The sequence below is a fragment of the Cryptomeria japonica genome, chromosome 2 (assembly GCF_030272615.1).
Source record: "Cryptomeria japonica chromosome 2, Sugi_1.0, whole genome shotgun sequence".
Taxonomy (NCBI): domain Eukaryota; kingdom Viridiplantae; phylum Streptophyta; class Pinopsida; order Cupressales; family Cupressaceae; genus Cryptomeria; species Cryptomeria japonica.
The window spans coordinates 142,918,276-142,943,617 of record NC_081406.1 but is presented as its reverse complement, the minus strand read 5'-3'; positions in this window follow the sequence as shown (position 1 = coordinate 142,943,617).

The window sequence follows — 25,342 nt, the reverse complement described above, 5'->3', positions numbered from 1 at the left end:
TTCTATTCATATTGTTGATTACATATGCAAATATTCATTTAAATTTATAAAAGGGCAGACACCAAATACAATGAATACACAATAATGAACTAAATACAAGGAGTTTTGTATGGTTGATTCAACATTTTAGAAATTTTATCAAATCATATTCCACGATTGCAATGTTTTATATCATATATTTTTGTTGTTTGTATTCATATTGTGGATTACATATGCAAATATTCATTTAAATTTATAAAAGGACAACCATAAAATACAACGAATACAAAATAATGAACTCAATACACATTTATTGGATCGAATATCGATATTTATATATATATAAAAGGCATGTCTGCCAAGTCAATACAAGTATTACAAAAATGTGGCATATGCCATGTCCAAATCGATATACAATAAAAATGTAGAATATATCTACACGTATTGGTCATTCTATGACCAAAACTAAAACTATATGATCCTAAACTTGTGGTGGATCATCAAAATCAAGCCTCTTCGATATAGTATGCGGCTCTGTAGATGGCTGCAAAACCACAATTCAAAAGCCAAGTTAGAATTCTTTTATAGAAAATAGTTCACAATTAACAACATAACTATGCATTTAACTTTAATTCCTTTGCAATTGAAATGTAGATTACCTCATCAGCTGATCTAGGAGCTAATGTCTTCACTCTCATCTCCTTGTCACTCTTAGGAGTTTTCTTGAAGACATACTTAAATGGATCCACATTATCGTCGTACTACGAAGGGGTCAATTGTATATTAAATGTACAATTAATACAATGTACTAACATAAATATATCAAAAACACTTAAAAGATATAATATAGAGAACAATGACGTACCTGTGCCTGAGATGCTTCTCCAATGGACTGAGGATGGCTCACCATCGATGTAGAAACTGTCGCTATTACCTATACAAAAAATGTTTAAAGATTAAATACAACTAATATAATGATAAGTATTGAAGGTTAAAAACAATTAATTTTACATATCAAACAAAGGTGTACCGGATCCTGAGATGCTTCTCTAGTGGAAGGAGGAGGGTTCGCCATTGATGAAATAGGTATGGATTTTCCAGTATGAAAAAATTATAAGATTATAATATATCACAAGTTCACATGTACGCGTGCATATAATCATGAAATCAAGAAAATAAAGTAGAGATACATACCTCCACCCTCTCTTGATCCATAGGCGAATCAAGTGCATTCAACAAATCCACATAGCTCAATGGTCATTGTACATGTAAAATAGACAAAAAACACTAATCAATCTACAAACCCCAACTAATACTTGATTTCAACATTTTCAAACAATTGTACAACTAAAAATGTGTTCAATTACCTTCTTCCTACGTTTCAGCGTCTTCAAGGAATCCTTTTTCTTAGGACGAGTCCTAGATGCAGAGGGGGTACCCTAAAAAAACAAAATTAACATGAGATATTAGTATAGATAATAAATTAAACATAATTTTAAAAATCTAAAATGAAATGACTTGCATATTCAATCAAAACAATACACAAAAAGGGTTGTACAAAATATGATACCATATAGCCTTGTAGGCCAAAATCGATCGCTGAGAGCATGATGTCATCAATCTAGGACATTGTGTCCCTTGTCAACACCTACAAACCATAAATTGGACCAAACATTAAAGAGAGTTAGTATATATTGTATTTTTTTTAATTCAAAGTGTACTATTCTATTTTAACATGTTACAAAATGTATACCTTAGGCATCAAAGTTGTAGCTACAGTAACTGGGGGAGGAGTATGGGATACCTTTGCTGCATCCTGAAACGCATATTATTTATCTCAATTTAAATCGATGTATAAATGAAAATTCATTTATGTAATTACAAATTTAAAGTGACTGATAAATAAAATGCTATGAATTCAAATCAACACAACTGTGTTTGTGGCTCATGGGCAAACACCATGTCCATCAACTCATCTGTTAGCGCGAAATCCTCAACTATGTGGGCCTGACATCTAGTCCCAAAAATCATGCACAAATGAGATGAGGATCCATCTGCACCAGTTGCATCATCTACCCCCGAGCATATCCCAAAGAAACTGACACACATATGTTGGATGGGATCTCTATCTCCACCTAATGGCTCATCATCGAATACAATAGGGTGTGTTAATGATGTCCCATGATGGATGATAGCACTAGTCAATGTTGTGGCCACCTGAAGAGTCTTTAGCTCCATCGACTTTTTGAGCTCTACTGGGACAACCTGATGCACCTTGGGTTTGGGTTCTAGGGGGCGGTGACTCTCCGTGGGTAATCGCCTACGGGCTCCAGGTCTATCTTGTGCAGAGCCACCACCTCTACCATGGAACTCTCTCATGTCAAAATAGTTTGGGTGCACATTGAGCACAAACTCACAATATACTTTTCTCAAAAAATATAATGGCACCTCATAATTATTACAAGGTGGATCATCAAAGACCATCCACCACCTCTGACAAAAAAAGATTCTTCATCTACACATTGGTACACCAATGTATGGGAAACCTCTTTGCATTAAGAGGTAATGACTGGCCAGTTTTGGGAACAACGAAAAGGGCACATATTTGTTGTTTAGTAATATTTTTGTTTTTTTACTCCGTCGTATGATAGCCCATCGGCATAGAATTGATGACACTTATCCCTAAAGCTTCCCCATTTGGTAATTTGTGTGGAAATAGCTATGGCACCAATAACTAATGTTTCTAGGCTAGTGGCGAGGGATTGATGATGCTCAAGTTTAGAAGTTTTCAATTTAACAATCAGTCTATTGATTTTAGACGTATTTTGTCCTAACTGATTAATTAATTGCTCCTGTGTTTCGAGTGTGCAGTCAAAAGGAGGAATTGGGGGTTGTTCTTATGTTTTTTTAGGAGGTGCATTTGGTTCTTCTTGTGGGTTTTCAGGAGGTACATTTGGTTGTTCTTATTCTGGATTAGAAGAATCTGGTTTTTCAAACAAAAAATGAAAAAACCTAATCAAAATTAATGAAATTAAATTCAAAATGTAAAACAAACTAAACACACAGGAAAAAAAGACAAAAATAAACAAAAACTAACCTTGATCCATAGCTTGGAGGACAAATCTAGTACCCCGTTCGCAGTTTAGGAGAAGAAATGGGTAAAAAACGAAGTAAAAAATGTGTTATTCACAGGTAAATGAGACCCAGTTTTTTTTTAAAACTTTTTTTACTAGGCACCGCATACGCGATTATATTTGGATTATTAGCGCGTACATGCTCATTTTCCTATGAGCAGTGCATATGTGCTCATTTTCCTAGGTGTAGTGTGTACGTGCTCATTTTCCTAAAAGCGGCGCGTACACACTATCTTCTCTAGGCTCGGGAAGAACAAACCTAAGCACGTACACAGGAATTTCAAATTTTAAAACCGCGTATGCGCTGCTTGTTTTTCTATGTTTTTTTTGGGTGGTGTCCACTTTTCTGACCACCATCTTTGTGTACATACCCTGCTAAATGGATTTGAATGTATGATATGTGAAAATGGATAAGTGTTTGGCATATGAGGAGAGGGGAGAAGGAATTTATGATGAGGATGAGAGGAGAGAAGATCAATGGCTAGGATGATTTCTCAAGCCAAAAGATGTGTCCAAGTGGCACCATGTGAGAGCTTGAGAGGAGGATTGTACTTTGGGATGACTGAAAAGAGGGATGTAACAATGTCCTAGTAAAACCTATTTTGTCAAATTCGCATCAATGATATGATTTCATGTAGGGTTTAAATATATAGTTACTATCACAATATTTTGACCATTTTGACCATTACAAAATATGCATTTTAATTTTTTTTAATGATTTCATTATACTATGACATAATTATGTATATAATTATCTTGTGAAATAATCACAGGTAATCCTTGTCCTACACTACAAAGACATGGGCAAGGAAAGGAATAAAGGAATGTTAAATTCCTTGTGTAAGATACTTGGGTACTATTGTCACAAAATTTTACACCCTTAGTGACCAGACTTGATCACTAAACTTGTGAACATGGAAACAACCTACCAAGTGTGGGACCTTGCTAAATGTGAGGTTGAGTCTTCGAAGACAGACAACTTCCTATTCAATCTTAGTGCAAATGTCGGACCAACCCAGCATAAGTAAACATTGTTCGCATTTTTCATGCATTTTGTATGACCGATAAACCGATGAATGATATGGTTGTCATTGTTGGTATCATTATCTTTCAAGTCTATATAGTCTATCGGTAGTAAGTAGACCAGTATACAGATGATAACCAGCTAAGAAGAGTGTAGATAGGGCAAACGGTGAGTAGACCGATACACAGGGGACCAACTGGCAAGCAGTGAGTAGACCGACACAGAACAAGTCAACTTGCTAAATAGTGACAGTGAACAGATCTATATATAGAAGGTAATCAGCTAGGTAGATTTTGATCAGTACACCAATAGACTTGGTAACGTTTAGTTAACATCCAGTTAAACTGGTAGTCTTCTCCAGTCAACCAGCGGACTTATCGTCATGAACGACAGTTTTGACAGAGATTCCTGGAATGATTTCTGGAGAGTGATTTATGGCATGGTAACAAAATTTTCAATTTGATGTTTTGAAGGGAAAGTTGGCGACAGATCCAAAGGGTAATAAATTTACATAACTCATTTTGATGAGGTTGTTGTTCATGTGTAAATTAATATCTGAAAGTGAACATAGGGAGAGTAGAACAGGGTGCAGAGCCAAGTGACAGATGACTGGCAGAGTGTAGAGTCAAGGATTAGTTAATTGGTAGAGTGTAGAGCTAAAGGTATATTCATAAAAATGGTGTTGTACATGGAAGACCCAACCGATGTAGATATAGTATGATTTTCAATATGATCTAATCAAGCTATCAGTAGTCACTCCAACAGATAATCTTTTTGTTTCTTTCTAATCATTGCAACTAAAATCCCTTAATAGGGTGGACTTTAACAGGTCTTATTGTAAAAATCCCTTAACCGGATGTCATCTTAATTGATGATCCTAAGACCTTTAACAAGGCTACCTTTAACAAGGTAAAGGCACTGACATGCCTCAATCAAAATCACTTAACCGGGTGGCACTTAATAGTGTCTTTGTAATCTCCTAATATGATTGGCTCCTTATCGGGCGTACTCCAGAAGTATACAAATTTTGTGAGTTCCTATTCACACCGTGGTTTTCTCCCGTTTGAGTTTCCACGAGATAAATCTTGGTGTCACTATGTATCTTTTCATGCATGCATATTCTTCTACAATAATTATTTATATTGATGAATGTTAAGTTAGTGCAAACTTAAGTTAAAAGTTTTGATTTAGTAAAACCGATAAAGTGTTGATTCACCCCTCCCCTCTCAGCACCAGTTAGGACTAACAATTGGTATCAGAGCTCTGATCCTCTGAAGTGAAGCTTGACAACTTGAGGATAAAGATCATGGAAGAATAACGATATGAGAAGAAGATTGATGAAGCAAATGAAATTATTGCTTAGTTGAAAGAGAGATTGAGAAAATCTCTTGCAAAAAGAAAAGAACTAGCTCAACAACTAATTGAGAGTCACGATATTATAGATCAACTCTTTGAACAAAGTGGATCTGACGAAGTAGAAGAAGTAGTCTCAAAACTCATGGAAAAGAATAAGAAGCTGACTGAAGAAATCACACATCTCAAAAGAGAACATGAAAGTCGAGCCTTGAGGATGGCTGAGTTACTAGAAGCCAGCATAAGCGATGATGAAGGAAATAGAGAGGTAGAAGAAGCTCTATCAAAAGATGAAAGAGCCAGGAGGCTTGTTGAAGATGCCCTAAGAGAAAATGATGCAATCATGATTGAGAAAGATGAGGAAATTTGAACTGTCACTCAGGAGAATGAATACATAAATAAGCATTTGCATGACAACACAGAGCAAAAGGAGAAGATGATGAAAGAGATTGAACAACTCAAGAGTGAGTTGAAAGATGAAAATGAAAGAAATGAGAAGCTAAGGAAATTCAATGAAAGCTCTAAGAAGATAGATAATCAGTTGAAGGCTCAGAGAAAAACAAAGGAAACAACTGATCTTGGTTACTTCGGTACAGATCCTATGGAAACTGGAGAATCATCTAAATCCAAAAAGATGAAGGATGATAAAAGGAACCATTTAGAAGTGAAAGGTATGAAGTTTTCTAAATCCTCTTGTAATCATTGTGGTAAACTGGGTCATAAGACTAATGACTGTAGAAATAAACCGGTTAGTCGAAAGAAGATTTTCACCTTTGATGGTTACTACCATAATTGTCATAAGTATGGCCACAATGCTTATGAGTGTAGATCTCAATCTAGTAGAATGTCAAATAGAAAAAAGATTTAATGGACATTTCTTTAGATGCAATAAGTTTGGACACAAATATGAAGAATGTATCAAGTTCACCATTCAAACCGGTTAGTCCTAATAAAAGGAATAATCAGTTCAATGTCACCTGTTCCACTTGTGGTATTTTTGGTCATGTTGCAGCAACTTGCAGAGTGAGATTGGGGCAAAGAAATAATTCAAGACCATGGAGGACAAGTGATATGGCATATTTCAATTTCCATAAGATCGGTCACTTAGCCAGAGAGTGCAGGAACCGATCCTATAACCGGTGTGATGACAAGAATCAATTTAGCAAGAAGAAAGGGAGAAATGAATTGAAAGGAAAGAAGAAAATTGAAGAGATGAAGAATGAAATGAAAAAGACATGGATTAAGAGAGAAGAAAGCAAATAAGGAGAAATTTCTCCATAAATTAAGTCATCATCCACTGGTGATGACAGTTCCTCTTCAAACTAGGAATATCGATACTCGGGGGGGGCACATATGGTAAGATTATTTTTGTATCCCCTTTACAAATATAAGGTTATGTCTATCTACATAGTTGAGATGCATAAAATCTAGTCTAAAATTTCTTGGTTGAAGAATGTCTTCTGATTTAGTTGTTTGTGTATCAGTGTCAGTAACAAACAACCGGTAAAAAGCAAAATGGTGTACTTTAAGTTGTAAGCTTTTAAAACTAACCGTTGTATCATTATGCTGATAAATCTCAATGGATAAAAAAAAGGACATGTCAACACATTTTCATTTACATTGATTTCTTGTGAAGTTTCTTGAGCTCTTGTGCGATCAAAGGTGATTGAAATCTTGCTAGTAATATTTGTGCAAAAAATTTAAGCAGAGTGATAGTGGTGGTTGGTATTTCTGATAAAAAGGTATTCAAACCCTATCTGAGAAAAGTTTGTTTGAAGGTCATCATGGCAGCATCGATATCGACTCATGTGTTGGTTGAAGCTATCAAAGAACCCCAACTTGAGTTCAAGCTACATCTAATGAAAGTCTGTGAGATCGACATGACTAGTGCCTTATCATCTGTTTCCTCTAGTGTATTATTGGTTGAAGACATTCGCTCCTACATTCACTACAAACTCGAAGAACTTGGAGACAAATTTATTTAGAATGAATTTAAAGGATTTTGTGTTAATGATCAGTTGAAGGAAGAATATATACCTCTAACGACCAAGGGTTTGTCTAATGTTGTCGATTTTTCTGATCATTTTCATGCCAAATGGGTTAGGTATGTACTAAGCAGAGTTCATGATCAACTTTTGTGGTTAGAAACTCAAGCATTGATTAAGCTCACAAAAGATGTAATTCGAAGAATTAAAAGGTTTACTATAGCTAGTGAAGCATTGACCCTAAGAACAATTTCATCATCTGAAGTTATCTAGTTAACCAATTCTTGATGTGACAGTAGAGCAATGACAATCGCTCATATTGAGGATGTTGAAGTAAGATTGGCTCTACAGTGCTGGGTTATAGGGTATATCAATCAAGTCAGATGAATAGTGTGCCAAGCGGAGATATACATGTTGCCTATCTAATTATCAAGGAGGATGCAACCTATGACATTTGTGAGATCATCATAAGCCAATTTATGGTGAACATGGAGAGAATCAAGAAGGACAAGAAGAAATCTTTCAAATATGACTCACTACTGGTATGTATATTTTTCTATGTGCAAAACATTTTCCTCGGTAACCTGGATAATGTAGTATGGTCTAAAGAAAAACCTATCATGGTTCAGATAGGTGAAATGATTCAAGATCTAGGAGATAGGTTTGGTGAAACAATGTGGCAATACTTTAAGAAATTTCAAATTAGGATGCACAAGAGGGAAAGAATCCCAACCGGTATAGTGCAGAAATACAAAGACAACATTTGTTTTCTTGTAGACACAAATTGTTGTATTTTACAAGCCGTTCAACCTAGAACCTTTTGGGTTCCACCTATGGGCTATGAGGTTGCAACAGACATTGTTAAAATACATGTCAACATGTTGTTGTCCAAATTGATGGACCCAAAGGCAAAGAGATTTGGAACCTGTGAGGAGGTAAGCTCCAAAATAAAATAGGACTTTAGGTGCCAATCATGAAAAGAAAAGTAAGAAGAATGATTGACACTCTTGACAAAAAGTACGGAGGTGAAGCATCGGGTGCCACTACCTCCACTAGTGCTAGTGAACAATCAGGGGTCAACCCTAATAAAGAAGAAGAATTAATAGGTGAAAAGAAGAAAGTGCCAAAGACAAAAGCAAAGGGGACTGCAACAACCAAGCCTACAACATATACAAAAGAAAAAGATTTAGGTACTCTTGTATCTTCCCCAAGTAAAGATAGACCGGTAGGAGTGACTTATACCAGAAAGAAGAAGAGTGAAGGAAGAGTTGATACAAAGTTTTAAAAGGATGAAAAAGAGGGTGATATCTCTGAAACCCAATCAGATGTGGAAATTAAGGAGGTTAGAAGAAGTGGAAGGAACAAAGCCCCAATAGTTGATGAATTGATCCATGGGATCAAAGAATTTGAAGGTTTGTCTAGTGTTGGGAAAACATATTCCCTCGATAATGAAGAAGACAAAAGGAAAATTGAAGAAGCCCTGATGTGGAACTTGCACAAGTTTTGTAGGACTCCCAATGAACTATATGGAATAATCCCATCAGATTTCTAAGATCAAATTGAAGGGAGATGGAAAACAGCTCTGGCTATTGAAAAAGAACATAGGATAAAAGCACTCATGGACGTGCAACATGACTTAGACCTTGATCAAGCTTCACTAGTGGCTGAAGCATGCATTCAACACTTCAAAATAAGAAATAGAACTAGGTGAGTCGCAGTAGGTGAAGCTGAAGCAGTGCACAAAGAAGGTGTTGCCCTGTGGAAGAAAATCATGAATCAGCAAAAGGAAGCTGAAGAAGAAATAGCTAAGGAAACAAAATAGGATCAAGGTGCAACTGTCCTTGACAAAAGAAAAGGTAAATAAAAAGACTCCACTAAAGATTTTGATGTTTTCTCAGTTGAGGACATCATAGGAAATGTTGTGTCAGACATTCCCAATCTATCAAAAAATGTCGAGCGGTCGATTCACACTACACCGATGAAGGAAGCTTATCAAACTAAGTTTCCCAGTCAAGATGAAGTAACAATTGAAGACATTCCTTATGAGGATACACCTCATAGAGCTTCATTGATACCAAATCCTATTCTGTCAAAAGATGACAAAGAGGAAGAGAAGAAAGTAGAAAATAAGAGTGCAGTGATGGATACTCCTCCGCCAAAGAGGAAGTTAGACTTAGAAAGAGAAAGTGACAAGAAGAAGGTAAAAATCATCACCACGGCTAGTTCAAAAGTTGAGACTACAAAAAAGGAAGATGAAACAGAGGAGGAAGAAGAGGGAGAATCAGTCATTGATATAAAGAAAATGACTCCCAAGCAATTGATGAAAGTCTTAGAAAAACTGAGAATTCAAGTTGAAAATGCTAAATTAAATGCAAAGAAAAAGAAGGCAAGAATTCTCAATTTTGCCAAAACAATTCTCTCTAACCTAATTCCGGACATTGTTGTTGATGATACTGCACCCAACATTGATCAGTTGAGTACTCTTGTAACAACAATCGGTTCAGAGGCAACCGATCTGGAGAAGGTTGCAGGAAGACAATATGAATCAAAGAGGAGAAAATTGAATGGAGCAAATATCAGTTGGAAAAGTTGCCCTCTCCACTCGAATAGAAGAATTCAAAAATATAATGTAGGAAGTTGGTCAATTACTAGTCAAATATTCAAGTTTTACCAATCTAATTAGAGATCTAAAAGACAAAAGAAATCAGATTCAAAAAGAAATTCAAGATATGATAAGTTCTTTTGATCCTCTTACTAGTTCAGCATCAATTTTTAGTGGTAAGATCAAACAACTTAATCACAAAATCAAAAATTTGAAAGAAGAAGAAGACAAATGAGGTCTTATTTTGTTAGAGCTACATTTCTAACTTACACCAATTATTGATTAATGCTCATGAATATTAAAGAAGAAGAACGCCTCATAAGTGAACTTGAGTACAAGACAGTCAATGATATGGAGGCTTTTATTGCAATTTTGCATGGCCACTTCACCACCATGAAACAGGTAAAATGTTCATGGGATTCCTCTTTGAAAGTAGCTCAAGAAAACATCAAAGAGATGTTTGCTCTACTTTGACAAATTATTTTGTAGTCTTTGTCATTGATGGCAAAAGGGGGAGTTTTGGAGATTTGTACATTGTGAACATTCTTGTAGTGTTTGCCACTGGCACATTTTTTTGTAATGTTTGCCACCAATACCAAAGGGGGAGTTTGTTGGCATTTTGGTGCATTTTGGTGCATTTTGTATAATCGGTAAACCAATGAATCATATGGTTGTCATTATTGGCAACATCATGTTTCAAGTCTGCATAGTCTATCAGTAGTAAGTAGATCGGTATACAGATGATAACCAACTAGGCAGAGTGTAGACAGGGCAAATAGTGAGTAGACAGGCACATAGGAGGCCAACTGACAAGCAGTGAGTAGACCAACATAGAAGAGGTCAACCGGCTAAACAGTGATAGTGAACAGATCGGTATACAGAAGGTAATCAGCTAGGTATTATTATATTACATTATATACTATATAATTTATTTTTTTAATTTAAAATTACCTATAAAAATTGGATATCCGATTTGCTTAGGTGTTTACCATGCCAAGGTGTACTGACACCCAGGCCAAGCAAAAAGTCAACACAGATTTTCACGTTTTTAGGTGAGTGGAGAAGGCTATATTTTTCACATCGCCATTTTTTGGCCCCCCATGATCCTGCATGAACCCAACAGGTGTATCTATCTATATATTAAATTGACTTTTGTTTTAGAATTTATTTTACAAAATAATATGTTATGAAAAAATTTAAGGGTTGTATCTCATAAGCCATTTAGGTAACATCAAACATTTTGTTAATTTTATTTAGATATCAAAGTGGTCACGAACATTTTATCTTATCTATCAAATTCACATGTAGTGACATTCTACCAACTTATAATAAGAGAAAAACTTTAAAATAACCTATTTACATCTTTCAAAACATGATAAAAAATATGAAACAATTATCTAATGTGATTATCAGTTTTCTAAAAAATTGGCTACAATCATTTTGTCAATCATTTTGTGGAGATAAAACCAATTTAGTGATTATCAATTTCTTTTTAAAAAAATGAAACAATTATCTAATGTGATTATCATTTCCTACAAAATTGACTACAATCATTTTGTGGAGATAAAACCAATTTAGTGATTATCAATTTCTTTAAACAAAAAATGAAACAATTATCAATTTCCTAAAAAAAATTGGGTACAATCATCGTGGAGCTTTACTTTGACACATAGTTGTGAAAGGTGACAAGAAACTTCATAAATGAGTCATCTTTCTTTTTCAGACAAGAAACTACAAACAAACGCTCATTGGGTACGGACCCACAAACATGTAGTTTCGTATTTTTTGTCTTCAAGTTGGATATTTCAACGAGTCATTTTCTTCCTGTTCAGTCATCTGAATTTTTTGTAATTATTGGAGCGCTACAAAAGGAATAATAGTAATGGTAAGATTACACAAGTTCATCTCCGCCATTCAAAATCTAATGGAAGTAATATATATTGCAGGGGTTGGAAAGCTTCACCATAACAAGGAGAAACATCCTCCTTGCTATGAAGAATACTATTAGAGTCCCAAAATGTCTCTGCCTTGCTTTAAGCCTTTGGCTTCCACTCTCATTGGACAAAAGCTACCACTTCAAATGCCTTCTTCCATTCACCATGATGATAAGCCTAGTCTTACCAAACTATACCCATCATGCCGCAGAGTAGCCCGAATGCCAAGCAATATGGCACTTACTACCACTGATGAACAAGGCATCACACGGCGCATTGGAAATCATCACCCCAACTTGTGGGATCATGATTTTCTTCAAACCCTCCCTAAATCTTATGACATAAATTACTTTACTGTGCTTAAGTTTCTTATAAGTTGTTGTCCTCATCTCTTTGGTCTTGATATGTTTTTATCTTATCAAACATTAAAAACAATATATACGATACATATACATCATGATAAGTTACAGACAAGTGATACAAAATCATGATGACATATCATGCTCACAATGAGTGATATGACATTGTCTCTACTCATGAAGATAGTCACACACAATAACATCAAACATCACATAGAAATAATCATACAATAGGGCTAGTACACCATAAGATACCATCAAATCACCATAAATATAATCCATGCATATGAAATGAGCACATAAAGATCATCAAATAAGAGTCTGTCATCATAACAGTCTATGAATATCATCATCATCCTCATGAAATTATAATATCAAGTGCAAATATAACATGTATGTCATCAACAATGAAGCATCATAACCATAAATAAATCCATAACATCTATCAAAATCATATCAATGTAGTCTATGCTATAGCAATATAATCTATCGAAGCACAAAAATAAAAGATGGATCAAGGAGGGGCACTACAATATTCGTGTGCTAAGTAAAAACCTACAAGGACTAGGAGGCCTCTTAATTGAGCAAAATTCCACACATATGGCCACCTGAATGAATGCCCTTACTAGGAGCCAAATATTTTTCGTTGCCAAAATCCCTCTATTTGTTTGTGCAAGAGGTTGGACCTTTGAAGCCATCCCACAATCTTGAAATTCAGAATTGAAATAGAAAATTCCCCTAGATCTTCGAATCTTTGGGAATTCGAAGATTGGTGTACCCAAGAAGTGAGTGTCATGGCAGGGGAGCCAGCATCACCAAACTTCTAGGCTATCCATTTTGAATAAGTGCAGCTCAAATTTATCTGCAGTGGAAATCCAAGTACTATTGTCCTTGCCAAACCTTAGGATTGTAATTGGATGTGCATTCATTTCATGCAACAAGTCAAATAGCCATTATGTCTTTTGAGTTTTTTAACAAAATTAAAAACATCATTTCAAGGAAAATATCACATTAAAGAAAGACATAACAACCTTGGTAACAAAATTGCAAACAAAAAATTTCAAGGGTCAAAATTTGTCTCAAAATTAATCAGAGTTATCATCCAAAGTTGAAGATATTTCAATAGAATGACTTATCAAACAATTGGAATCCTTGGTTTCAAAATCCATGTCATTATAGGATAGGTTTTTGCATGGTCCAAACTTAGGTCTTAAGACCTATCCATTGCCTTCATAATATTTCATTTGCATTATCATTATTCCCTTTGGCATCTAGGTTAAGTCATTTTACTAGGTTTTAATCATTCATTTTCTTTGTATTGATAGGTCATTTTCTCAAACTTAGGTCTTGGATTAGGGTGCATTTTCATATTCCAAATCATTAGTCTTCTCATAACCTTATTGCATTAGCTTTGTCCCAAACCTTAGTTTTATCCTGGGTTGAGTTATCCTTTCATATCCATATCATATCCTACGTTCTTGTCATTATCATTGCCAATTTGCATTTTAATCTCAAATCAGCTTTGCCAAATTTAAAAAATCTAAATCTTTAGATCATATCCAAATTTATTGTTAAGGGGATCTTGACCTTAGTCCAACCCTTGTCCTTCTGTCAACAACATTTTTTTGTCAAACCTAGCTTAGCATCCAAGCCATAGGTGAGACTTTATCAATTTTTCCTTTATTGTTTGTCTTTTTAAGGTCTTGATTCCATTTCAATTTCCTAGGGTATCTCTTTAGACTTGCATTTCAAAATTTTTCCAAATCTTCAAAAATAACAAAAATATAGATTGCACTTTCACTCTCTAAGTTTGAACTTAAGTTTCATTTCATAATCATTCTAAAAAGTTCAAATACAACAAAAAAACATAAGTTGCATTATTATTGTTTTAAGTTGCATTTGCAATCCTTTTAGTTGCATTTCATTGCATTCTTAAATCCAAAAATCCCAAAAAACATTGCATAGTGACATATTTGTTGAAACAAGGTCCAAGTCCAAAAAATCACAAGAGCCTACATATCAAGCTATGTCTTTTCCAATGGATGATATACCAAACACAAAAATTCAACAATATCATACCCAACCACCTGATTTTAAAGTGGGTCCTCCAAGCAACACAATACCACAATATGAGATGGTACAACTATGATAGCCACCATACTATAAACCCATATTTGTGCCAATGAAACCAGGGTGTGGAAGTGTACCACCAACACCCTCAAGGATTGCACCATTTCACAATAATCAATTGAACCAATGACCACCAACATCATGTGAAGGAAAAAATATTTTACAAGGCTTTGGATCAATTGAGGACCTTCAACAAGAAATTGACCCAAATGATCAACTAGATTCATCTTTTGATCCAAACACACACAGATTTTGATATGGTTATCAACAATCCCAAACTAACCAAAAAAATGGATAAATTCATGAGCAAGATGTTTCAAATGTTTCCCATTAAATATTTAAGTATGATTCAATGGAATTGTGTGATGTCAAATGCTCAAAGTAATGTTCAAGTTCAACATGAGACAAACAATCTCATTAATATTGAGCCTCGTCAAAATGAAGTTAGTTTGCAACAAGAGGCTCCAACTACACTACTTGAGACACATGCATCCAAGAATTTAAGTGTGAAAATTCCTCCAAAGGCATTGTTTGAAGTGGTCAATAATCCATTGTTTAATACAATGCCATTTGCATAAGACCAACTGGTGATACCAAAAACATTGACAAATGTAGCACAAAAAAAGACATCTAAGGTTCCTTAAGTTGATTCACAATCAGAGATGCAAAAACATTTCACTATGGTGATGCCACATATTCCCTATATTCAAAAATCCAATGACACAGTAGGATACTTATGTATAATCAAGTTTGGCATACATGACAGATTATGCACAAACAACCCAAAATTTGTCAATAGGACCATTTATCATGGCTACACAATGAAAAAACAATAATGTGTAATTGTAACATCAATTATTACAATAGGCACCTTCAAATGTGCAAATGATTTGAGCACAACAAAGACATCATGCTAAACAATGTGTGGCAATACCTTCTTCGGTGCCACAAGTGAATGTGAACTTGGAACAATAGTCATTTGGGCATTCTTGGCACAAGGCACCAAGGTGTTCATGGGTAAAGTTGCTAAATGTTCATATTTTGGTCTAGTTGATTCATTTTGTGTGTAATAATCTTTAATACCATTTTTCATGTTTGTAAGTGGTTAGAAGTCATTTTGGAGTCATTTTCCATGTGGAGGCAAGAAAAACTTCACAAGGAAGTATAAGCATTTCATTTTCATGAAATTCAACATCCCCTCAAAGAGGAGGATTTTTACTTCCAGTCATTTCAATTACATTATTTTAATCACTTGGTTAATTCCAAAACTAGGGTTTGACTTTAAGGCAAACCCCTATCCCTAACACATTTCCCTTTCCTTTTGTGTGCAGAAAGAAAGAGCACAAATGTACTTTTGGAATTGAGCTTTATTTGCATAGACAAAAACCCTTTTTGATGCATGGAAAGTTCATTGGACCGAATGGAGGGCGACCTAGTCCAAATCCACGGTCCCTACAACTTTTGGTAGATTTCACAGAGAAGCTCCAAAACATTTAAAACTTCTCAAATCCAGCTGCAAGACTGAATCTCGAATCTATAGCTTGTTGTTTTCTCATACTTTGTCTTCATTTCCAGCACTTAGTCTTAATTCAATTAATCAATTTACAAAATAGGGCCAATTACATTCCAATCTACTTAGTATTCAGTCCTCATATCATTTAGGATTGGATCTAGTAGATTCACCCCCCTCTTTTGAATGTAAAGTCTCCCTTAAGCAAAAATTGAGCTTAGTAAATCCTCCATTCCACGTGGTGGGTTTGCTAAGCCCCCAATTCTCCAATTTACAATTGCAATGATCTTAGACTATTTTGAAACTTTATACTACTGCTCAGAATGACATTAATACCCAAAAATTATACATACTAGTCCAAGTACTAAGTAAGTATATAGAGAAAGATTCTTTAGACCTACTATATATAGAGAAGTAATTTGTTGATGGTTTGCATAGGGAAAAACATAGACCTATGAGATTGAATGTTTAGAGAAAATAAATATATACTTAAAAGCCTTGTCATTCATCAAGAGAGTTCAATAATATGGCAAATGGAGGAGTGAAATTATTATGTTTGTTTTAATATTTCATATTTTATCCTTTTGAAGGAATATTATTATGTATGTCTTAATTATAGAGGGGTAAAATTATTGTGTTTATTTTTACTATTTAATATCTGATTTATTTTTTCTAAACCAAAATTTGATTAGGAATATTATAATATTTTTAAATTAAATTTTTAATTGTAGAGTTGAAAATCCAAAATAATCCAAACTGCATAAATAATGTGTACAGTTGTGTTTCTCTAACAATTGGGAATACAAATAATGTCAAAGAGTTGGCGGTGGCAATTAATAATGTTGAAGCCATTGAAAGCATGGTGAGTAAAATTATTGCAACTAAAAATAAGGTTAAGGAGATGGAAGATAATAAGGAGGTAAAAGGGATGGAAATTGCTATGAACAATCTAGGCAACATAATTGATAGGATGGAACTCACTATAAAGAAGATAGCTGAATAGAACTTCCAGGTTCTCAAAGCCTCGGTGGACAACATGAACATTTTGATTAACAAATTTGATAACATCAAAGAGAAAGAAGGTGACTAGGATCAGCTGGACAAAAAAGGTCACGAGAAGAGGACTAGAGCCAATACCAAGAATAAGGGCGACATCAAAGGTCGTAAGATGGATGATTTAAAGACCTCTGTGGATAACATGAAGCAGACGGTGGTCCATGCTGAAGATATCATGAAAAATATCTAGTTGTCTCGGTCTAGGTCATGGTCTCAGTCTTTGTGTTGTCTTTTTGCTTTCCTTTCGCTGTCTTTTTCTGGTTCTTCATGTTATGTGTGTTGAGATCCCTTTTGTTTGGATGGGATCAATTTTTGTTTTTGTTTTTGAAGTGATCAGGCACAGTTCTTTCTAGTTCTTTTGCTCTCCCGATATGCAAAAGGTACGGGTTCCTTTCAAAAACTTGTTTTTACTTAATCAAAACAATTGGGAATACAAATAGAAATATGATTATAAATTGCTCTAAGACTCAAAAATTAATGGCTATAATTAATACCCAAAGATTGAGCATTATGGAGTAATATATTGATGTCATCTTGCATGGTATGGTGATGTAAACATTATCAACATACCTTCTTTATTTAGTTATTTAATAGATGTCACGCCTAACCTCATGGAGTGCCTAAAAAGTATGTCTATGGAAACACCTCATTCCTTTCTGTATAAGTTTTTCTTAAAGTTATGGTTGCTATGGTGTTATTGATCATAATATATATCATTATTCTCTTCCCTCCCTTTATAAGGATTCTTACATATAGGAAAAGGCATATAATTGTAGCATCCTAAAATTACAACACTTGCAATTTCGACAGCATTTGGGTCTTCACGATGGCGATGCAACACGGAACCTGAATGGAGACCTCGAAACTTGTTCATGACATCAAAAACTGCATTTTTCTGCACCCTGGCCTAATCCCTCCTTGCACCCTGCTGTTCCGGGAGGTGGGACCAGGGCGCCCAGTGCCCTGGTCCTTTAGGACTAGGGCGCCTAGCATCCTGGTCCCCCAGGACCATGGCACCCAGCGCCCTGGTCCCTGGCCCTATTTTGGGCTCGGTCTCTTTTGGGCATCGGGTCTTTAAGTTTGCAAATTGGAAAATAATGTTTCCTGGTCGGCCTAAGGTCGGTAAAATCAGTCTATCAGCCCTAATTGATAAGTATATAAACTACATTTCCTCTCCCATTTGAGGAGGTCAAAAAAAAGGAGATATGCAAGCAAAAGGCGAAAGCGATATTCAAACATTCAAACATCCAAGCATTCAAGCATTCCTTCAAGCAATTGAGCATTCTAAGTCTCCATTCAAGGCTAAGTGTTGCATTCAAGACAAGGATTCAACCATTGAAGAGGAGATCACATACAACATACAACATACTACATACATTACACCTTCGCATGTAAGAATACAAACATTCTTACAACAAGGTATCTGTACTTGTTTACATTACAAACATTTACATTTACAACATTCTCATTTCTTGGTTAATTCCAAAACTGGGGTTTGACCTAAAGGCAAACCCCTCATCCCTAACCCCCCAATCATCCTCTCTTTTCTGTGTGTAAGTTGCAGGTACGCGGCTATAATTGAAGATCTGGAATCCTTGTGCAGAAACGAACAGATCCCCCTTCATTTTGCAGATTTTTCGGAGGACCGTTTGCACGCTGGGCGCCATCGTCCCATCAACTTTCGCTTAAATTTGCAGAACAACACCGTCTCGACATTTTACTGCTAATTCCAAGTCCGCAGCTTCATCCCATATCCCTATCTCTGTTTATAAGCGAATCTTTCTTTCTTTACATGCATTCCTAGTTCAATCTTTCTATCTACATTCTTTACAAAAGAGGGTATCCTTGATGTCTTAACCCTTGAAACTCATATAGAATCCAATCTTTCATTGCGTGGGATCGGATCTTGTGGGTTTCAACCCCTCTTTTGAATGTAAAGTCTCCCCTAAGTGAAAACCATCAACCCTAGTGACTCTCCCTTCTCTCTCCTTGGGGTTGGGGAGGGGAGAATGACTAGGGTTCGATTTTTCCCATTTACATTTTGGTGAACTCAACGTGAACATCCTCATTCTGATTATTCATGATTAGAACTGAAAATTTTGCTTTCCTCAATTTCCATGTTTGATCTTTTGCAAATTTTAGAGGTTGATTGCATAAAAACCCTAAAATTTTCTTTTTAAGTAATTAAACTTGTGAAATGTTTAATTGTTAATGCTTGTTTTAGATCTACCCTTCTATTGCAAATTGTCAATTCATATTTGTGCTTTAATTATGAAAATTAAGTGGTTAAATGTCAAAACCCTAATTTTTAAGACCTTCTTGATTCAACCTTTGACTGATAATTTCACTAATCAAAACACTTCCAAATCGGCTGTAACTTGGGATTCCGCAATAAAATCACAATATCTTTCATCCCTGAAAATTTGGAAAAAAGTTGCGAGGACCGTGTGCACCCTGAGCGCCATTGTCCCCGACATTTTTTCCGAAATTTCGAGAGCTAGATCTTACTATATTTTTCTGCTAAAATCCAGAATTTTGGCTGATTTTATCAATTCTAACACTTTCAAAATTAAAGTCAAAGTTGGTCTAGTGATTGCTTGGATTAAGGCTTATAATCATTCAAAAATTGTTGAAATCAAAATTCATGTCAAAATTGTGTTTCTTACAGTCCTAAATCTAAAAAGTGTGTTGGCATTCATTCGAAATTTCAGTGCTTTATTCGAATTTTTACAATTTGTGACTTTTGAAATTAAGTGTTTAATTGCAACAACTTTGATTTCCACTTTCAAAATTGAATTTTGCATGAAATTGAGTCAATTTTTAAATTTCAAAACCTGCATTGCTTTTGGTATTCCTTCTAAAATCATAAAATTCAAAATTTCAGTTTCCCTCTCTTTTTCAAAATTCAAATTTTGCATTTTTCAACAATCTTGGTAGGGTTCAATTTTGAGATTGCAACTTTAATTTGGCCTATTTACAGATCGTAAAATCACTCAATTTTTTCAGATTAGCTTTAAAATCATCATAACTTTCATCCCTAAAAATTTCAAAAAAAGTTGCGAGGACCGTGTGCACTCCGTTCGCCACAGTCCCGGACATTTTTTCCGAAATTTCGGGAGATTGTCCTGATTGCATTTAACAGCTTAAATCTAGGAGATTGGCTGATTTTATTGAAATTTGCTACCTCTAAAATTCAAAATCTTCTCTCTCTCTCTTTAGTGCATGAGTTTTACAACAATAAGCCCTACTTACACTATTCTCGTTAGACAAAGCCTTAGAATTAAGTCTTTCCAAGGTTTAATTACTGAGGAGATGGAACCTAATTTGAATGGCCTTTTTAACGAGGACATGGGTAATTCCTCTAAATCCTCTTAATGATGAAGAAGCTCTCCATGAGGTTTCTATAGAACAACTTTCAAAATTGGATAACCAATTTGATGATTTTCGACAATGGATGTCTCAATAATACCTCGATAGCGAAGCTCTTTCATTAATTGAGGGTCTAAAACGTATGGTTCAAAGTGATAAGAATGGAATTGATATTTTACGTGGTATTGCACACATTGTGGATTCGAATGTGATGCCTATGAAGAGTTGTGCCAAAACCTTAGGTTATACACAACCTCCTACTCAAGTTAATCATTCTATTCCTTTGACAACTCCTATTGCTAGTATACCTACTTTCACATCAAACATAATGACTACTTCAACACAAGACATTCCTCCTATGATCACTAGTCATGGGGGCAATCCCTCTTCTTCAATCAACCCTCTTCCTTCATTCAATCCGACTTCTTCATTCGTTCCTTCAATGAGTGTCCCTATTATATCTCCACAAATGAACATGACGCAAGGGGGCAATTCATTTAACCCTTCCATTCCTCCTTGTAGTGTTCCTCCTGTCCAATCATCTCCTATGACTAACTATCATAGTGTCCCACCACCTTACTCTCTACCTTCTTTCAATAACATAACACCTCCATCACAATCTAACACGTCTAATATGAACTCTTCAACTGAAGCGACTATTAACAATCTTGCACAAATTGTTTCTTCTTTACAGCAACAAATTGCCTCTATGAATCAACCTAAGTTTAGTGTGCCCACATTTGATGTTGCGAGCCCACTTTCTCTTGACATTGTTCGAGCTATCCCCCCTAAACATGTTGAAATTCTGCATTTGGAGCTTTATAATGGTAAGGGTGATCCTTTAACACATGTTAAGACCTTTCAAACAATATGTACTGATTTTGCTTATGACCAAAGGTTGCTTGCAAAACTGTTTACTAGAACATTAAGAGATAAAGCCCTACAATGGTATTGCTCGTTGCCTTCCTATTCTATTACTTCTTTCGAACAACTTGCAAATGCTTTCATTCAACAATTTCAAAACAATATAAGTCCTAAAGTTACTTTGATTGATTTAATGCATTGTAAACAAGGTGTTAAAGAAAAAGTGACTGATTTCATTGGTAGATATAAGCATTTGTATGCTCAAATTTCTTTTCCAGTGCCTAACAATGATATTCAAAGAATCTTTATTTCTAATTTACAAAAAGATATTAGAGAAAAACTCCTATTTTCTGAGTTTACTTCTTTCCAACAGTTGTGCGCAACTCTTCACAATTATCAACTGACTGTGAGTCAAATGGAACAAGCAAATCCTATGGCTCCAAGTGATAAGGGTGATAGTAGTCAACAACCATTTGGGAAGTTTAAACTGAATAGAGAGTCCATTAAATTCAATGAAAACATCATCAACAACAATGTGAATGCGGCATCAGGTGTGCCTCCTATTTCTAAGTTTTTCAAGAAAGAAAGAAAGTTTACTCCTTTGAATGAATCATTGCATAGTATTATGAATAAGTTATTGGAACAAAATGTGCTTACTCTTCCTCCTATAAGGCAAATAGATCCTGCAAAGATTAATTCACCCTATTTTGATAACAAATCTTTTTGTGAATTTCATCGTCATCCTGGGCATGATATTGAAAAATGTTTTGCTTTAAAGGGTAAAATTCAAGATTTGATTGATAATAATACTATTTATGTTTCTGGAGTGAATGATAAAGGCAACACATTTGTAGCTCCTCCTAACCAAAATATTAAGATTTTTACTGATCCATTACCTTCTCATACCTCTAATGCAATTGATACTACTGATTCCTCTGTCTCACCTGATGATCTTGTGTCTATGACTCCGAATGTGATTAACTTTGTAGAGCAGCAGAAAATCCCTAAAGAACCTTCCATCACCTTTGATTCCAGTGAAACTATCAGGGCACCTGATGGTCCTTTATATATAGTTGCAAAAGTCAAGAATACACCTTGCCGTGGAGTTCTTATTGATCCTTCTTGTATGGTTAATATCATTACTGAAGAATTTCTTTTTACTTTGCAATTGAATCAAGTGATCTATGATGAAACAAATGTGGTTGTGAAACTATTTGATGCATTTTCTTCTCCTACAATTGGTTCTATTACATTACCCATTGAGGTCCATAACAAATCCCTTGATGTGGACTTTGCTATTATTCCATCATCCGAACAATTTCGTGTGAAGCTAGGCTATCCTTGGCTGTCTTCCATGAAAGCTATTGCTTCTCCTATTCACAAGTGTTTGAAATTTCCCCATAATGGTGAAGTTGTTACTGTCAATCATAGTCTCTTTAAACCAGCTGAAAGAACTTCTAGCGTTCCTATTGATTACTTTTGGCCTAAACAATTCCAATCTCTTCCTCCGCGAAGTGATCATCTTTTCAAATCTTATCAAAAGTGGAAAAAAGATATGATCCTATCTCTAAGTGAACCTAGAACACCCAAACTTGAAATTCCTATCGTTCTTGAGAAGGAAGTTCTTCCCTTGAAAGATAAAACTAATGTCTTTCCTCAAGAAGATTCCCAACCCATCCCTATGGATGTGACTATGCCTATGATTAATAAACTTCCTAAAAGTAGACCTATCCCTCCTCGTCATGATGGACTTGGTCTCCTTCCTAAACCAAATATTCCTCCCTTATATGGAGTAGTTCCTCCTCCTTCCTCTTATGGAGAGAAGAGACCTTCCTCTTCTCCTCTTATTCAACCTAAGAGACCACAACCTAAACACCCAAGTGATAAGGATGAGAACATTCCTCCTCCTTAATCTTCGCAACTTCCTACTAAGACTAGATGGAATCGTTCTGCACGTGAACGCCGACGAAAGCGTCATCTTAGAGCTCAGGCAGCTACTTATCAAACTTTGCAATCCCCAAAAACACCTTCAACTAATATTATTCCATTTTCTCCTCAGCTGAGGATTGAGCCGAAATCTCCTGAACATAAGGTGCATGATGGTCTTGATCCTGTGTGAGTTAAAGATCCTATTTTTATAAACCTTGATAGATGAAAATGTTAATGTTACTCCTGTTCATTCTGATAGTGAATATGAATATGTTGATGTTGATAACCATCTATCTAATGAATTTTCTAAAGCACTTAATCTAGCTCCTAGACAAGAACACCATGGCTTGGGGTATGAACATAGCCCTTGTTTGGATCTTGTGATAGCTCCATCTGTTGTGTTGGATGTTCCTCCTCTAGTGTGTTTCCTACCTTCCCAAAATATTGATCAGCAAGATCGAGGAGTAGATGACGTGCTAGATTAGTTCATTAGCATAGCAGATTCTCTCCTCCTCTCTTTTGTTACTTCTTCTATGTGTTATTCTCATTCTTCTATTTGTTGTCCTTAGTGTTGTCTACTTGAGGACGATGCAAAACATTGAGATCTCTTTTGGTCTCTCTCATGTTGACTCAAAAGACACATGTGTTCCCTTCTTCTAGGTGACCTTCCTTGATTGGGGAATGAAGAACAATTATGCATACATACATATGATATACATGAATTATCATACAGCATACTGACCCCGAGGAAAGCAAAGTCACCTTGTGCTTTGTGTTTTGTGTCTATTATCCTTGGGCTTGTCTCACACTTGGGGGCTAAATCCTTGTGATAACGTGCTCCTTTCTCATTTCTTATATGTATCACTACCTTAAAGCAATCACCCCTGGTGAGGCATGTGCGATCGCTTTAACGTAGGGGGGCATACATCCCGTTCATATCTTTTCAGGATACTTGAAAATTTCTTGACAAATTTAGCTTTGCCTTGAAAATTTTTGATATCTTTCTTGCATGACTCATAGTGAGGGAACCTTACTACTGACAGTCATGGTTCTCCCTCGTGAACTTCCCTTTTACTTTGTCAATCGAAGTCGTAAGATCCTTAGTCCATTGGGGGCTTAGTGTATCTTGCCTCCTTGACGTGGTGAAAGTTTTTCAATGTTGTTTCCTTGTACTTTACCGAAAGTATGAGCATACGCTTATACTCCTGCTAAAGTGGGGGCTAAATGTAGCATCCTAAAATTGCAACACTTGCAATTTTGACTGCATTTGGGTCTTCACGATGGCAATGCAACATGGAACCTGAATGGAGACCCCGAAACTTGTTCATGACATCAAAAACTGCATTTTTCTGCACCCTGGCCTGATCCCTCCTTGCACCCTGCTATTCCGAGAGGTGTGACCAGGGTGCCCAGTGCCTTGGTCCTTCAAGAATAGGGTGCCCAGTGCCCTGGTCCCCTAGGACCATGGTGCACAGTGCCCTGGTCCCTAGCCCTATTTTGGGCCCGGTCTCTTTTGGGCATCGGGTCTTTAAGTTTGCAAATTGGAAAATAATGTTTCCTGGTCGACCTAAGGTTGGGAAAATCAATCTATCAGCCCTAAATCATAGTATATAAACTACATTTCCTCTCCCATTTGAGGAGGTCAAAAAAAAGGAGATATGCAAGCAAAAGGCAAAAGCGATATTCAAACATTCAAACATCCAAGCATTCAAGCATTCCTTCAAGCAATTGAGCATTCTAAGTCTCCATTCAAGGCTAAGTGTTGCATTCAAGACAAGGATTCAACCATTGAAGAGGAGATCACATACAACATACAACATACTACATACATTACACCTTCGCATGTAAGAATACAAACATTCTTACAACAAGGTATCAGTACTTGTTTACATTACAAACATTTACATTTACAGCATTCTCATTTCTTGGTTAATTCCAAAACCAGGGTTTGACCTAAAGGCAAACCCCTCATCCCTAACCCCCCAATCGTCCTCTCTTTTCTGTGTGTAGGTTGCAGGTACGTGGCTGTAATTGAAGATCTGGAATCCTTGTGCAGAAATGAACAGATCCCCCTTCATTTCGCAGATTTTTCGGAGGACCGTGTGCACGCCGGG